The 16,265-nt window shown below is 41.2% G+C and overlaps 1 protein-coding gene across 3 annotated transcripts in view; it reads left to right on the top strand.

Annotated features, from left to right (window-relative positions):
- Nucleotides 1-5,305: 5,305 nt before the first annotated feature.
- LOC146681552 (vang-like protein 1) overlaps nt 5,306-16,265 on the top strand; it is a 69,731-nt gene continuing 58,771 nt past the window's right edge. The window contains exons 1-2 of one of the 3 annotated variants that reach the window (XM_085447853.1): nt 5,306-5,470; nt 7,803-7,869. The gene's annotated coding sequence lies outside the window, so the exon portion shown is untranslated. The remainder of the gene's footprint in view (nt 5,471-7,802; nt 7,870-16,265) is intronic. The other 2 variants (XM_085447851.1, XM_085447854.1) reach the window with 2 other exon arrangements.

Raw genomic sequence — 16,265 nt, 5'->3', positions numbered from 1 at the left:
TCCAGTCCTCCTTCTTAAAAAGGGGGACCATCACTCCGGTCATCCCAAGGCTCTGTCCCTGACTTCCACAAGATGCTGCAGAGGTGTGTCAACCAAGACAGCCCTACAATATCCAGAGTCTTAGAGGACTCACCTTTCTCTCCTCCTCCCTCTCTCCCCCACACTCTGCTTCCAGGTGTGTCAATAGGGATTGTCAAACTATTCTTTGCACCACCTGGCTATATCCTCAGTTGAGGTCATCAGCATTCTATCCCCATTGCATATAGCATAGCAGGAAGCCAGGTCTCCTTCCTTCCTGAGTCTCCTGATGGTTTGCCAGAATTGCCTCAAGGCTGACCGAAAATCTTGCTCCATGGCCTAACCGAGTAATCAACACCTGAGGTTTTGCTTTAGCTACTGCTAGGACCACATTGCTTTACTCGGCATCTTCGTATTTGTCAGCTGTCTCCAAAATCCCACAAGCCAGCCAAGCTTGATAAGACTCTTTTTTTCAGCTGCCTTCACCTCTGACATCTGGTCGGTAAATTACCACCATAACAAACACCAACCACCTTGGGGCCACAACTCTATATTGCAGCTTCGACAATAGGGCTGTGCAACAAGGTCTACACGGACTCAGTGTCTACAGCCTCCTTTGTAATGCTGTTGAAGTTGGATTTGAAGATCTCACAGACTGGGACCTCTGTCAGATGCTGCTAATGCACCGTCATTACCCTAGACTACATCAGGTCCATCCAGCATCCTCCCCCACCACCAGATTCAGCTCACTATCAGGTGATGATCAGTTGACAGCTCTACTCCCTTCTTGTTCAAACATGCAGCCACAGATCTAATGAAACATACACATGTACTATATAGCGGTAGGTCTGATGATACAATTAAAAAATCAATGATCGACCTGCGACCTAGGGCAGCCTGGTGCCAGGTGCACTTGTGGACCCCCCTATTCTCACATATGGTGTGTGTTATGGGTAAACAGTGGTTAACACAGATGTCCACATAAAAAGTCCCCCGGAGGGGACAATGGAGCCCAGCTTGGGTACCTTCAAGCACCACATCCATGGATTCCAAGGAGACTGGGTACACTGAGCAGTAAGTGCAAATGATATGAAGGTGCAGAGAAGCAGTCCTCTTGTCCACCACTGAAAACTCCCAACGTGAAGGCACTGAACCACTACAGTCCGTCCTGCGAGTGGCGGGCCCACAGACCGACCCATGTATTGCTTTAATGCAATTTCCAGCCTCGGTCCATCACCCGTGTCCCTCGATTGTTTCTTCATCACAGGGGTTTTTCTGAAACCCATTATCTGGTCTCTCACCATGGATGAGTGGATGTATTGTTTGTCTTAGAAAAACCAGCTAACAGGAAATATCTTAATGCACAATAACTTATTTTTCTTTAATACTTTATATTGGTACTTTTAGTAAGGTTAATCATCTAAATACTTCTTCCACCACTGCTGAACTGTTAATCCACAGAAGTGTGATTATCTCTAAAACTGAACAGCCAAATGCTCAGGCGACACTGACTATAGCATCATAACATTCGTGTCTGCCTTTATCAAAAGAAGAGTAGTTATCTGGAGTGCTTGTTTACATTCTCTTTTCAGAGGCTTACCCAAGGCCTCACTGACTTCATTGTGTTTGTTTCACTAACTGTGTCCAAGCCAGATTGCTATCGCTCCACTGCTTTGATTTTTTGCTCTGAGTGAGTGACTGACATCATTGACGACTGTTTACCTTTTTCAGCATCATGAGCTGTGACAAAAACATTGCCTCTCTGTGTAAGTGGGAGGGGAGAAAAGAGATTGGTGCTTTTGTAAATAAACAAATACATTTAATATATCAATAAATCACAGGAAAAATATCTTTTTAGAACTGTGCTAGATTTTCATATTCTGCCCATTTAGTTCATGCAGTTTTACATTAAAATATCTAATTTTAAATCTTTCTTAATGTTGTGCTATTTTGATATAAATGCCTGCAATTTTCACTTAAAAATCCAGATTAAAGAAGGATATTATATTCAATCTACAAAAGCACAGAAAACCCCCAAAACAAACAAAACAACAACAAATTGAAATTATTGTATTTGCGTTTTCCAATATAGCCCTATGCTTAACATGTCTTACAAAAGTTGAGATATACAGTAAAATATTAAAAATGAATTCAAAAACAAATGTACCCGGTAAAAAACAACAACAAAAAAACAACAAAAAACAAATTGCGCAAATAAGCGATTCATTTGTAATATTGTTGCATATGAAGAAACAGAGATAAGAAGTTCAGCACTATGAAAAACTGCCAGGTCTCTTCCTGTTTAAAGTAAGTTCTTGCTCCCCACTGTCACTAAACACTTGCTCACAGGAAACTGTCACAGTGTAGAGGTTCTCTCTCTATTACTACCACTGTGGATGGATGGATGGACTAACTGTACAAATAGTTAAGTCATTTAAAATAATTTTCCTTACAAATGTTCTAAATTAGTTTCTCATGTTATTTGCACAGTATTTGTGTATTCAATAAGCAGCGCTATTATTTTTAAGATGTTTTGTTTTAAATGAGAGAAATCTCTGCATACAAAGACCAAGGCAAGGACTACTGAAGAGCTAAAATCCTACACTCACAGTTAAAGTACAACTTTTCAACTATTTTTAAAAGCCAAACAGCTAATCAACAAATCACATAGCAGCTCAATGCATTTAGGTGTGTAGACATGTCAAGACAGCCTGCTAAAGGTATAACCGAGCAATGGATTGGAGAAGAAAGGTGATTTAAGTCACTTTGAGTCTGCCATGTTTATAGGCTTCAGATAAGCTAATCTGAGTATTTCAGAATGTACTAATCTCTTGGGATTTCCCACACAATCATCTCTAGGGTTTAAAGAGACTGGTCTGAAAAAAAGAAAGTCTCCCGTGAGTGGATGAGAATACCTTACTGATGCAGGAGATGCGACAATGGCCAGATTACTTCATGCTGATAAAGAAGACAAAAGTAGCTCAAATAAGCACTTCTTACAACCAAGCAAGAAAGTGAAAAAGAGCATCTATGAACACACAAGGTGTCAAACCAAAGCAGATGGGTTACAGCAGCAAAAGACCGTGCTGCTGCCCCTCCTGTCAGCTAATATTTGAAAAGTCTCTTCTAAATGGAACAGTAAACAATTTTTAGAAATGTTGCCTGGTCTGATGAATCTCGATTTTTACTGCAACATCTGGACGGTAGGGTCAAAATCTGAAAGCTGAACATGAAAGCATAGATGCAACCTGCCTAATATCAACGGTCCAGACTGAAGCTGGTGATGTAACAGTTTGGGGCATAGTTTTTTGGCACACTTTGGGCCCCTTATTACTGAGTGTTGTTTAAATGCCAGAGACTTCCTGGGTATTGTTGCTGATCGCTTTATGATCACACTGTACCTATCTTCTGATGGGTGCTACCAGCAGTAAAATGCTCCATGTGACAAAGCTCAGATCATCTTAGACTGCCTTACCAGGGTTTTGTTTATCTCACCAGGTTAAGGAGACGACGCATACGCCACAAGGTTCATGCAGCGACTGGTGACTGAATCTGCTCTGGACCGTTTGTTGCCTTCCACCTGCTCTCTTCTATTTTCCTCTCACATTATAACTGTTTCTATCATAAAAAAGGTGAAAAGATCTGAATACATTTTCTCAGTCTAAACTTTGTACAATTTTCAACTTGACATCCATTTTCTTCTTTTTATCCGATGCAGGATTCCAAGATAGCTGGAGACTCTCCCAGATGTCATAGCACAAGAGGTGGCTGGACAAGATTCCAGTCTGTCACATGTTTAACCCACTGAGATGGACAGCTATTCCCACCTTTGCATCTATGGCTAATATAGAATGAGCAGTTAACCTAACATGCATGTGTTTGCACTGTGGGGAGAAGCTGGAGTACCTGGAGAGAATCCATAGAGATCCCGCAGGGCTGGTGAATTTGAATATAGGACCCACATGCTGTGAGCTGACAGAGCTAACCACTGCACCATTGTGCCACTCAAATCACTTTTCAAAGTACTGCATTCTGTGTCCAACTGTTTGTGGAAAAGTATATGTTTTTTTGAAGAATGAGATATTCTTTAAGGGTCCATTTTGCTATAAGTCTCTCTTTTGTTTTTGTGTCTGGCAACAACCAGGACTGTAAGTCTCTGTGAGAAACGGTTTCTTTTTTAGAATTCATCAGCAGCTCTGGAAGGATGTATTTGAGTATTTCCTTAGATCTTTTATACCACTTTGGCTTACCTACAAGCTTAATCCTGTGATGGCTTAATCCTGTAGAAGTGGGCAGAACTATCTCCAATTATTAACGAACAGCTGAAAAGGTGTGTCTTGTTGTATTAGCTATTTATCATTAAGTATTTTTTAAAGTAAAAGTATCATTATTAGTATTGGCAATACTTGCTCTGTATTTACTTGGTACTGGATGGATATTGAAATTCACAGTATCACACAGCACTATAATCCTGACAAGGAGAAAAACCTCAGTGTTTAGCAATTCTGTGAAACAACTCCAGAGAAAGAGAAAAACAGCAAGAACCACTCATCAAGATCAGCCAGAAATCGGTTCCTTTCTACAGCAGTGGTTGACCAAAGCAAGAAATGGGAAAAGGCAACACAAAGTCTGCAACAAAGACTACGAGTAAATGATAATTTTTAAGTTTTTGGCATAATGTGTTCCCATTACATTTAGTCTTTTCTACACTTTATGCTCAATAAAGTGTTTTACACTTTGTTAAACAATGGTGATTTTAATCCATTGTGCTGTAAAATCCAATATGACTACACATTTTAAAAATGATTCATTATTCACTGTAAAGTGATGCTTAGTTTTTATACTTCCAATTAATCCCAAACAGAATAATAGAAAATGGAAACAAGAATTTCAGGAGGATGATCTGTCATCAGTTATGTAACTAACATGTGTGAAAGTTGTCATTTTCACATATATTCCAAGAACCTTCTGTTTTCATCAGCTTTACTGACCATTTCAACAGCTAACAACACTTTTTTTTTCTACAAACATTAAGTCCCTCTGGACACCGCAGTTTTCAGTGGGTGAAACATTTCATTACTTATCCAGGAATTTACTAAGGCATTTTTTATTGCACAGTTCGTTATCGAATGCTTTATTTCGACTCTTCTGGTCCTTCATATCTTATATATTATTAAACGGCTTATGCAGCAGGTTCACTTTAATTCGGTGTTTCTGTGATCTTTGCAGTGGCAAACTGGGGGCAAAGACACCCCCCTAGCGCCATGTATCCGCACTGCACCCCCTCACGCCGAGAAGCACTGCCCCCTGTGAAATTCCTGACTGCCAGGGTGATTCCTACGGTTACCAAGGGCTGCTTCCTACTGTAGCTTACCGTGTGCTGTGTGGCAAACTATTTTATAACCTCTGGATAAATTATCAACCACGGGAATGATATCCCCAGCGATAAAGGGTGAGTTATGATTTAATTACACCTGAGATTGTGTCGGCCATGTGTGTTCTGCAGATGTTAGTGTGCGGGCTCAGCAGTGTGTGAAGCTCAGTCTTATAGCCTATAACGTCCTGTCTTGATTCCAGTCGCCTACAAAAATGTGTGTTAGCGTGCCTACCTGTTTTTCCATACAGACAACAAAGGCAGTTATCCGCTGAATGTGTGTTTTTAGAGAAAGACTTGGGAACACGCCCTTGCTTTTTTCCTACCTGTATGAAAGGAAATATTTTTAACTTAATTTCAATACCCTTAAACTGCGGTCAGACCCACGCACAAATCCACACTCGGAAAGTTACCCGTATTTGTTCATATTTGGCCGCAGTTTGGAGTTTCTAATCGTCTCGGATCGAGTAGATATACATATTTATTACTGTCGCTCTCTCAAACACAAACTCCCAGAGCTACTGAGAGAGAGAGAAAAGTGAACTATGTTTCATACGGATGGCTGGATCCGCATAACCCCGGCTGGTGCACCGCAGCTCAGCTGTTAACTGTAACCTGCGGCGGCAGAGTTGTCGCGGACGGATACATAATGACACCTCAAGCCTCGAAAAGCAACCAGTAAACCGAAAAACACCCAGTTCGCCCGCCTGTGACCACTGCAGCACGCTTTGGGTATTCAGCTCGTCGTAAATATGGGCTACAGAGGTTAGGGAGAGCAAGAGGGGGGCGTCCGAGGCCACGGTAAAACCGGGGAGTTTCCTGCCACTATAGGTCCGCCTGCGTGCCGGGTCACAGGTAGAGGTTGGGCGGGTAACCTTGCTCAGCAGCTCCACCAAACCGAAACATGACTTCTGTTTAGCTAAATGGTATCACTTTCCCTCGTGTAGGCTTAGGCTAGGTAGCTTTTGCTTTCGTGTGTGACTTGCTAAAATACTCCACGAGGGGAAAAAAAGTCTAAATTAAGTTAAGCAGGTGCTTATGTGGCACGTGCAAGTTAGGTGACTTCTAATTAATAACCTGTAATGGTTTCTGTTGAGCTGCTTTCATCATCAGTGGTTGCCTGCTCTGTCTACAGGCCAGTGTGTGATTGACAGAAACTTTAATTTCCAGTGAAACACACCAGGCCATCCTTTGCCATGTTAGTTTAGACAGGGTAGCATCTAATTATCAGCTGCTGTAATAAAAAAAAAAAAAAAGAAAGCTCATTACTATGAGCCAAAGACTGCAAACTGTAATAAATGATACAAAACGGAGCAGAACAACAGATTTGTGGCACTTAGACTTGCTGAAGTACTTGTTAAACGACTAACCACTTGGTTAGCCTTAATAAAAAAGTTTTATATATAATTACAGTCAGTCATATAAAGGCTGATGTTTTCACACAGTTTCTGAAATCTGTCTAAATAAAAGCTGCATGAGTGATGCAGTGAGATCCCTGACCGACATTACATTGTGACAACAGCTTCCTCTCCATAAATTATGTAAGACCCTCATCATCATAAGGACTTTATATTCACAGTGCACATGGATTCTTTTTCATTTCCTGCTCTAGAACAGTGTCTCTGGTTTCCTTAAAGCTTATCAATGGTCTGTCTGTCATATGTAAAATGTGTGTTTGACAGTGCGTCTGTGTATACAGCATATTTGGACCTAATTCTTAAGCTTGACATCAGAATTACTTCTGTAAAATAACCATGAACTCTAGGCATTGCATTAGCTGGTTAGAAATCAGTGAGCTCTGCAGAATTCCTTACATTGCTGGGGTGGTTCTGATAAACAAGAGGCTCAGCCACTTTACATGCACTGCTGCAGTATAATGTGATGTGCTGAATAGCTTCTATTTAAATAGTTACACGAGCTGTTCAAGTAGAATCATAGAGGAAACAGGGCTTTCTCTAAGAAAAATAAGATTTGTGTAATCATGTTAATTTATGTCGTTCATGTGAAGGTGGAGTGATTTTTTTTAAATTCTTTTTACTTTTCTACTGCTTTTAGTACAACAATAATGATTGTGAAATGATTTTTTTTAAAGTATGCTGGCATTTTCACATGTCCAGTGGTTGAAATAATAAAATATTTAAAATGTAGTTAATAATTCATAGTGACATTTTGAGACTTATTGTCACTATTCTGCCTGGAAGAAAACAAACCAAAGAAAATACTGTAGTTATTTATGAGACCTCTAAACGACTCGGTGAGTTTTGGGGAAAGCTTATGGTTTGTGTCAAATTAGTCCCTTTCGCAATGATAACCATGTTTTGAAAAGCTTATCTTGCTTATCTTGCTGACTGAAAGCCCTGAAGGCAAACCTCTCATATGTGTGGTCTTTTTTCCCCCTTGTCTTACAAAGCCATGACATCACAAAGAGGTAACTGATCAGTTTAAACGATTGTCCTGGAGCAACGTCAGATACACAGGTAACCAGATGAAGTGTAAACAGAAACGCCTTTTGTAGTGACTGTTCTCGTTTACAACAGCTTCTTTAAAGTGTGAGACAAAATGGGGTTGAAGAGGATCCTAAATTGGATATATTTAAAGTCTCACATCAGTGAGGCTTGCGTTTCCGAAGATTAGCAGAACATCTGATTTTCATTCTGCATAATGGGAATTATTTTGCTTTGACAGGATAAAACGAAGAAGTTCACTACTCCTTCATAACCTATTGAAACTTTTTTTTTTGACCGGCATATTAATGTAGGGAAGCACTTTGAAAACAGAATTTTTTTTAAAAGGGCTGCTTCCTGTTAAAAAGGAGGGAGCAGTTGCCAGTAGCTAATTTGTGTAATTCAAGATGTAAATAGTTTTTAAAAATTCTTTTAAAGTAGGATTGGGCACTTCATTCATTCCCACAGCATGTCTTTATCATGTCTTCCTTCTCTCACCCCAACTGGTCACGGCAGATGGCCCCGCCCCTCCCTGAGCCTGGTTCTGCTGGAGGTTTCTTCCTGTTGAAAGGAAGTTTTTTCTTCCCACTGTCGCCGAAGTGCTTGCTCATAGGGGGTCATATGATTGTTGGACCTTTCTCTGTATGTATGATTGTAGGGTCTACCTTACAATATAAAGCGCCTTGAGGCAACTGATGTTGTGATTTGGTGTTGTATAAATAAAATTGAATTGAATAGAGTCAAAAGTGAATCGAAAGCTAATACCACCAATCTGTAAAATGTTCCATTAATCACGATTTTGTTTGAGGGCATATTGCCCAGCCCTATTGTATAAACCAGGAGCTTCATATCAACTAGATAATCTGACTGTAGCTATTGCGTTCATCAGAAGTCAGTTTATTGACTGACCACCGAGGACCAGCTCATTGCGGTTGCCTAGTAACACCGGCACAAAACTGCAACAGGTAAAGGCCAGCTGTGAATCAAGCATAAGGTGTGGAGTCGGTGTCAGTGAGCCTGCCACTCTGCAGCAGCGCGAAATGTGCACGTTGAAAAAGTGTGAAGTCAGAAATCCTCAGATTCCAAATATGAAATGCTCGTGGAGTCTGTAAGTGTCTGCTGCTGGTTCTCTGGCTCTGTTTTCATCTCAGTGGTTTTCTCTGGGCTTCACTTTCATGACACTTGGGGATGTTGATTGAATTCCACAGAATTAATGGCCCTCATTTGCTCAGTCATAGATGACAACACAGCGAGCTTGTGACCGGGGCCAGACTTCCACTGCGACATGCTTCCCTCGTGTCCCGGCACGCCTCATGACTGCAGCCGTCATTGAGCTGCCTTCTCTCCAAGTGAAGTGAAGTCGGTACTTTGAACTGGGAGCTGCTTGGGTCTTATTACAGCGAAGGGAGATGTTTTATCATGGTGGTAATAGAGGCAGTGCTGCGAGGGCCTTGTGGCTATGGAGCAGGGCGGCGAGGGAGAAGGAATGAGCTGCGTGCTGATGTTGGGGAGCAACTAGCATGCTAATTTGTATTGTAATGAATGACAAAAACATCTTTGTGTAGAGATTATGTCAAAAGTCAGGTTATCCAGTTATTTTATAACTAAGTGATAATCCCCAGTTTAGCACTAAGGCCATCACATGCTGAAGAACATACATAATTAGCTCTAGAGCTGGGCGATATGAGATTTTTTCATATCACGATATGTTTTTTTCATTTCAGGCGATAACGATATCTATCACGATATAAGCCAAATAACTATAATTGTAAGATTTAAATGTGCCGTTGCTCACAAGTAAAATGTGAAATAATCAGCAGCTTGTTTTTATTTAAATATTTATTTCCCATAATAAGTTCAACAGGGTAGATGTACTTAAGGAACATGAGACTTTTTCAGATAAATAAAGGCAAATATTGCAAACTACACAAAAGGCAGCCGCTAAAGCATTTAAGTTTCAAAATAGAACAAACAAAACAGACTAAATTGTCAATTCCACTTAGAAACAAAATATTAATTCTAAAAATAAATCTTAGTTTGTTTTACAGAAGAACAGACAAAACTGACTAACTTTTGTCAATATCAAATAAACTGAGAACTAAAAGGAAATTCTCAATCTCTCCTTGTTGTATAGCTTAGTTTTTCAAACAGTTTTAACAGTTACTTTAGTCTGACAAAAGCCGAATGACGAATTAGCGCTTCCAGTCAGAGACTGAGGCTACGTCCACACGTACACGGGTATTTTTGAAAACGGAGATTTTCCGTTTTCGTTTTAAAAAATAATCCCGTCCACACATAAAGGCAGAAATGAAGGAAAACGCTGCTATGAACATGCCAAAGCAGCAGGTGGCGCTAGATTCCTAACCGTGCAGAAATGTTGGCCAATCAGAAGTCTAGAAGCCTCGGTGGGAAAAAGTAAACAAAGCTGGGGCATAGAAGCAGAACCGAGTCGTATGTGTGGAGGGACTAACTGTGTGTATATGTAAGCATTTAAACACTGCAGAGAGTAGAATTAACAGTAACAGTATTGTAGAAATTCATTTCACCGAAACAATAACGTGGCGCACAGTGTGACGCATGCACCAGTTTATTGTATTTCCAGACTTGCTTTCGGCACAATTTACAGTGCACGCTACTCTGTTTTTTGTCAGACTTGAAATAGCCGAAATACCTTCACACTACGGAACTTCTATGGCTCTTCCGTTTGACAATCTCTCCGGCATTGGAACCATCGTCTGTTTTCTCTTCGGTCACGCTCGGTTGATTTTTCTAGTCGGCACACTCATTTCCTCCATTACCCGCTGGCTGCTTCCCAAACAAACACACGTGCGGCTTGGCACTTGTGCTGTACGTAACAAGTCACGCGACGTGACGCTGCGGCTGTGATTGGTTCGGCTCTGCGCTACTTAATTTGGATTGGCTGACCTTTTTTTTTTTTTTTTTTTTTTTTTTAAAGAGGACAAGAGCGGCGAGGTCTATCGCGATAGCTTAATTTCTCTATCGAGTAAAAGTTATATCGCGATACATATCGTTATCGTTCTATCGCCCAGCTCTAATTAGCTCTTAATAACGTCTTATAGGGATGCACAAATTGTGACAGTCTGGGCTGATGGAGATGTTCATCCACCTGTTAGAAAGTCTGTCAGCGTGTCATCACATCATTTTTTTGACCTTTATCAAGCACAACATTGATGAGGAGCAACACATAAACCTCTGTTATCAGTAAATACCTCTCTACCCGCATCAAATACTGATACTTGGTCAATACTTCTGTGCATCCTGAGTATATTTCCTCAAACCTGCATCACTCAGAGATGAGATGTTCACTACAGATTTGGCCCTAATCATTTCAACCAATATGCCGGGAACATTCGACCTTTTAAACTTGTGGTTCAGTTGGGTTTTGTTGTTTTAAAGCAAAGTGAGTGTTACTGAGTATAAAATTAGGGTTGAAACAGTGCAGGAATCAAAGATTTGCCATAAAAGGCTGTGGGATTTCAGGATTAATCAGCGCTGGGTGTGAATGATCCACAGAGCTTTGCACTCCTGCTCTGTAAAGGGGAAGAACGGATAAGCAGGCTGCCTGAAAGGAGGTTTTGAATGAAAACACGATAGATAATCTTGGCTGCTTCATTAAATGCCTAATTTGCTGTTCAACACTGGAAAGTGCCATTTCTGCCTCTAACTTGGCTCCTACTCGTATAATGAGCATGCCTTCGTGGTTTAGGAGGAAATCAGCTTGCAGCAAATCACCTTGTTGGTTCAGTGACTTCGGCCCGCATGAAAACAACAGGTTCTGTACAGGCTGCATGTCTCTTCGTCTGTTGCTGTAAAAGTTCATTGTGTGCTATGGGACCAGTAATTTGGTAGGTTGTGAGTGAGCTGTGTGCTTCCTGGAGTTTCCGTAAACAGCTTCACAAATGTCAGTCTCACAAATAATTGTTAATCCCCTCAAGATGCAGCTGTAACTACTAAGTGCTTCCAATTTGATGTATTAAAACATCACATATTTTTCTTTCAGGTTGGTTGCTGTGAAGCTGTCAGTCAGGTCTGCTCAGGACTAGACACCCAGACTGAAAATGACCTTTTCGGGGACCCTTAGTTCTATTCTAAGTGAACTCTAGTTTGTGAAAAGGCACAGGATATGTGATGGCATTTGTATGAGAATTAACACGTAACATGTTTGTATAGTTTACTTACTTCATTGCATATACAAAAAATAAATTACATCTTTAAATATTACATTTTTCAGCAGACTAGCATAATTTAACCGGACATTAACGATGGCATGCCTGCTACAGAGCAAGATGCAGACAGTATTCCAGATGTTTTGAGTCACAGTTTGCATTCTGGATTTTAGATTTGTTGCACCACGAACAAACGTCCATCAGTCCATAAGCATCGTCTTACAATGGCTGGAAGATATTCACTGTGGCTCGTGTTGCACGTCTGCTATTATAACTATTACATATTCATTGTAGTACTTTCCCTGGAAGTTATCTTAGCCTTCCAAACCACAACATTCTCATTAAAATACATACTATGCATTTTTTTTTAAAGTGAATCTATTATGCTTCCCCTTATTAGTCAGCATACCTTTACCATGTTATGTTCATAAAACGTGAATCCTAATGCAACAAAAGCTCAGGCTTCAGACTGTTTTGTACATTTTTTGTCTTCTCTTGGATCTGTACGATGTCGGTTAGAGCAGCTATCCCTGATATGATCGCCTCTGGCACGCAGCTCTGGTTGTGAATCAACAGCTTCACCCATGTGCTGTTGAAATCACAGTTTTCAAACCATAGCCAGTCAGAAGAACCCTCGCTTAAAAACTGGGTGGTCTCACTTGTCCTCTTCTTGATTTCTCTTATTCTTTTTTTTCATGTATGTTTCACGTAATCAAACTAATTTTAATATTTGATAAATATAACCAGAGTGAATAAATGATGATTTCATTTATTAAAGGAAAAAAAGCTATCCAAGCCTAGCTGGTCCTGTGTAATTGCTTTGCTTATTAATATTAACCACAGTTTTTGGGAAGCGGAGTTCAATTTCACAAGCCACACCCAGGCCTGTTTACTGCCAGACCTGTTGAATCAAGAAATCACTTAATTAGAACCTGTCTGACAAAGTGAAGTAGACTAAAAGCTCCCAGAAAGCACAATATAAAGAAATGGATGAGAAATTTGGAAAGGGTTATTTAATTGATTTGAAAAAAAAGCTGAACTTTTTGTAATGTTATAAATTTTTCATTATATCTGGTAGGGCTGGGCCATATTATACCGTTCACGGTAATACCGGTATAATGTTAGGCAACGATAGGAAAATGAAATATCGCGATAGAATGGGAGTAAAACGCGCATGCGCAGTGCCTTTGTTTTCATACGCACATGGCCGATTGTTGAGTGAAACAGATGAACCAGAATTGGTTTGTAAAAATGGTGCAACTTCCGTGATGTGGAACTGGTTTGGTGTTTGTCCGTCAGATACACAACAAAGCACATTTTTTTGCAGAACATGCAAGCGGGCCGTCGTTATTGTCGTATTTGTCGGACTAAGATGCTCTTAAATCTGGGAGTAATCTGGGTCCTAAACTCCGTATGCTTCAGGTCAAACAACACTGCAGCATCACTTAGAGTTAAAAACTGTCTAAATTCTTTCATCTTTAATAAAACGATCAGCATTGCTGCTTTACCAGGTGTAACTATAAAGTTTAACTTCCAGGCATCCATGAAAACAAAAGTTATTACATTTAACGGAGTTAGAAGTTAGCAGGAAGCTAGCGGAAGTTAGCTCGCTAGTTTCGCTAGTTACCTAAGCATGATATTGCATGTTCTGACTGAGAGATTTCTGAAAAAAATCAAACGTACAGCTCTGCTATCACTTCCAACATAAATGAAGACAGGAAACTAAACAGCAGTGACGTTTGTAGGGTTACTGAAGTTGGGCTAGCTGGTATATAATGATGTGCTACGTGATCGCTAGCGACACAGCTATGTTAGCATAACATAAACAGTGAAGCTGGAGGACGAACGCTAACACTTTTCCACTTATAAAAGTTAACGTGAAGGTTCTTCATGGTTAGAGACAAATGCAATCGCATGGCAGGATGCTGTAAACGGACCAAACTTCAGTCAGGAGAACAACTGAGATAATCCATCCACAATACGAGGTTAGTCATTAATATACTGCAACAACATGGGAATAGAGCAGCTGCCAGAGAATTCAACATTAATGAATCAATGGTACAGAAGTGGAGGAAGCAAGAAGAATGAGTTTAATAAAGTTTGATTTATCTGACTGCTTTGTTTCGCTTAATGTGCCTTATAATCCTGTGCACCTTATGGTCCGAAAAATACGTACTGCACACTGCAGTTTAATGTTGCAAAGCACCTCTTTTTAACTTCAGTGGATATTATACATGGTTATGCTCAGGATGTGTCAGCCCATTTCTACTGGAAATGCCTTTTGGTTAAACTTTCAGCAAGGAATTTGCATTTGCACTGTTACATTTTTATAAAGCTTTAATGTACATAAAAACCAGCTTCTTGTTTAAGTGAAAATAAATGGAAGGTTGTCTTTTTGCGCTAGTAATGTTGTGGAGTTGTATTTTGTCTCGCATCAATTATATCGTCGGTTATATCGTTATCGCAAATTTTCAAATATATATCGTGATAAATATTTTTGGCCATATCGCCCTGCTCTAATAGCTTATATTAACTCTTGGCTGATATTAATGTGACACCAGCCTCAAATAACATAACAAGTGATGTGGTGCTTTGGTTATGGTGAACCATGAGAAATATTTTTGATTCTGAATAATTGCATCCATCCAGGCTTCCATACCATATCCTAGCTGTGTCCTGGAATGGTTTTATTAAACAATAAAGACACTAACTTCAAAATTACTTCCCCTCAATTGAAGTATGAGACATGGTCAATATAAAGTCAGTAGAACTCAATCCATCCATATTTTGACAGACACCAAACCAATTAGGTGGTTGGAATAAAACAGAAGCCACATCACGTTAGGTTGATGCACGGAGCGTAGGAGGAGTTGCTGGCAGCAGCACATGCACTAACGTTTGAGGTACTGCAGTCACACAGACATGTTAGGAGTGCGAGAGGGTTCAAAGAAAAACTGACAACAGAAAATGTTAATGAACTCGAGCAACAGTGTTACCGAACTTGGTGGGGGACAAACTGTAACACCAAGCATCATCTAAGACAATGCCATAAACAAACACCCAGCACGCCCCTGCGGGCGGTTTTATCCTTCAAGCTCGGGTCCTCTACCAGAGGCCTGGGAGCTTGAGGGTCCTGCGCAGTATCTTAGCTGTTCCCAGGACTGCGCTCTTCTGGACAGAGATCTCCGATGTTGTTCTCGGGATCTGCTGGAGCCACTCGCCTAGCTTGGGAGTCACCGCACCTAGTGCTCAGATTACCACAGGGACCACCGTTACCTTCACCCTCCACATCCTCTCGAGCTCTTCTCTGAGCCCTTGGTATTTCTCCAGCTTCTCGTGTTCCTTCTTCCTGATATTGCTGTCATTCGGAACCGCTACATTGATCACTACGGCCGTCTTCTTCTGTTTGTCTACCACCACTATGTCCGGTTGGTTAGCCACCACCATTTTGTCCGTCTGTATCTGGAAGTCCCACAGGATCTTAGCTCGGTCATTCTCCACCACCCTTGGGGGCATCTCCCATTTTGACCTCGGGACTTCCAGGTTATACTCGGCACAGATGTTCCTGTACACTATGCCGGCCACTTGGTTATGGCGTTCCATGTATGCCTTGCCTGCTAGCATCTTGCACCCTGCTGTTATGTGCTGGATTGTCTCTGGGGCATCTTTACACAGCCTGCACCTGGGGTCTTGCCTGGTGTGATAGACCCCAGCCTCTATGGATCTTGTGCTCAGAGCTTGTTCTTGTGCTGCCATGATTAGTGCCTCTGTGCTGTCTTTCAGTCCAGCTTTGTCCAGCCACTGGTAGGATTTCTGGATATCAGCCACCTCCTCTATCTGCCGGTGGTACATACCGTGCAGGGGCCTGTCCTTCCATGATGGTTCCTCGTCTCCCTCCTCTTTCTTGGGTTTCTGCTGCCTGAGGTATTCACTGAGCACTCGGTCAGTTGGGGCCATCTTCCCAATGTATTCTTGGATGTTCGTTGTCTCATCCTGGACTGTGGTGCTGACACTCACCAGTCCCCGGCCCCCTTCCTTCCGCTTAGCGTACAGCCTCAGGGTGCTGGACTTGGGGTGAAACCCTCCATGCATGGTAAGGAGCTTTCTTGTCTTTATGTCAGTGGCTTCTATCTCCTCCTTTGGCCAGCCTATTACCCCAGCAGGGTACCTGATCACGGGCAGGGCGTACGTGTTGATGGCCCGGATCTTGTTCTTACCATTCAGCTGACTCCTCAGGACTTG

This window comes from Copadichromis virginalis, linkage group LG23 (genome assembly GCF_057382275.1).
Source record: "Copadichromis virginalis isolate Kocher_CV1m ecotype Utaka linkage group LG23, C_Virginalis_male_GT1.1, whole genome shotgun sequence".
In the NCBI taxonomy this organism is placed as follows: Eukaryota; Metazoa; Chordata; class Actinopteri; order Cichliformes; family Cichlidae; genus Copadichromis; species Copadichromis virginalis.
Note: the sequence above shows the minus strand (reverse complement) of the source record. Positions and strands in the feature narration are given on the sequence as shown.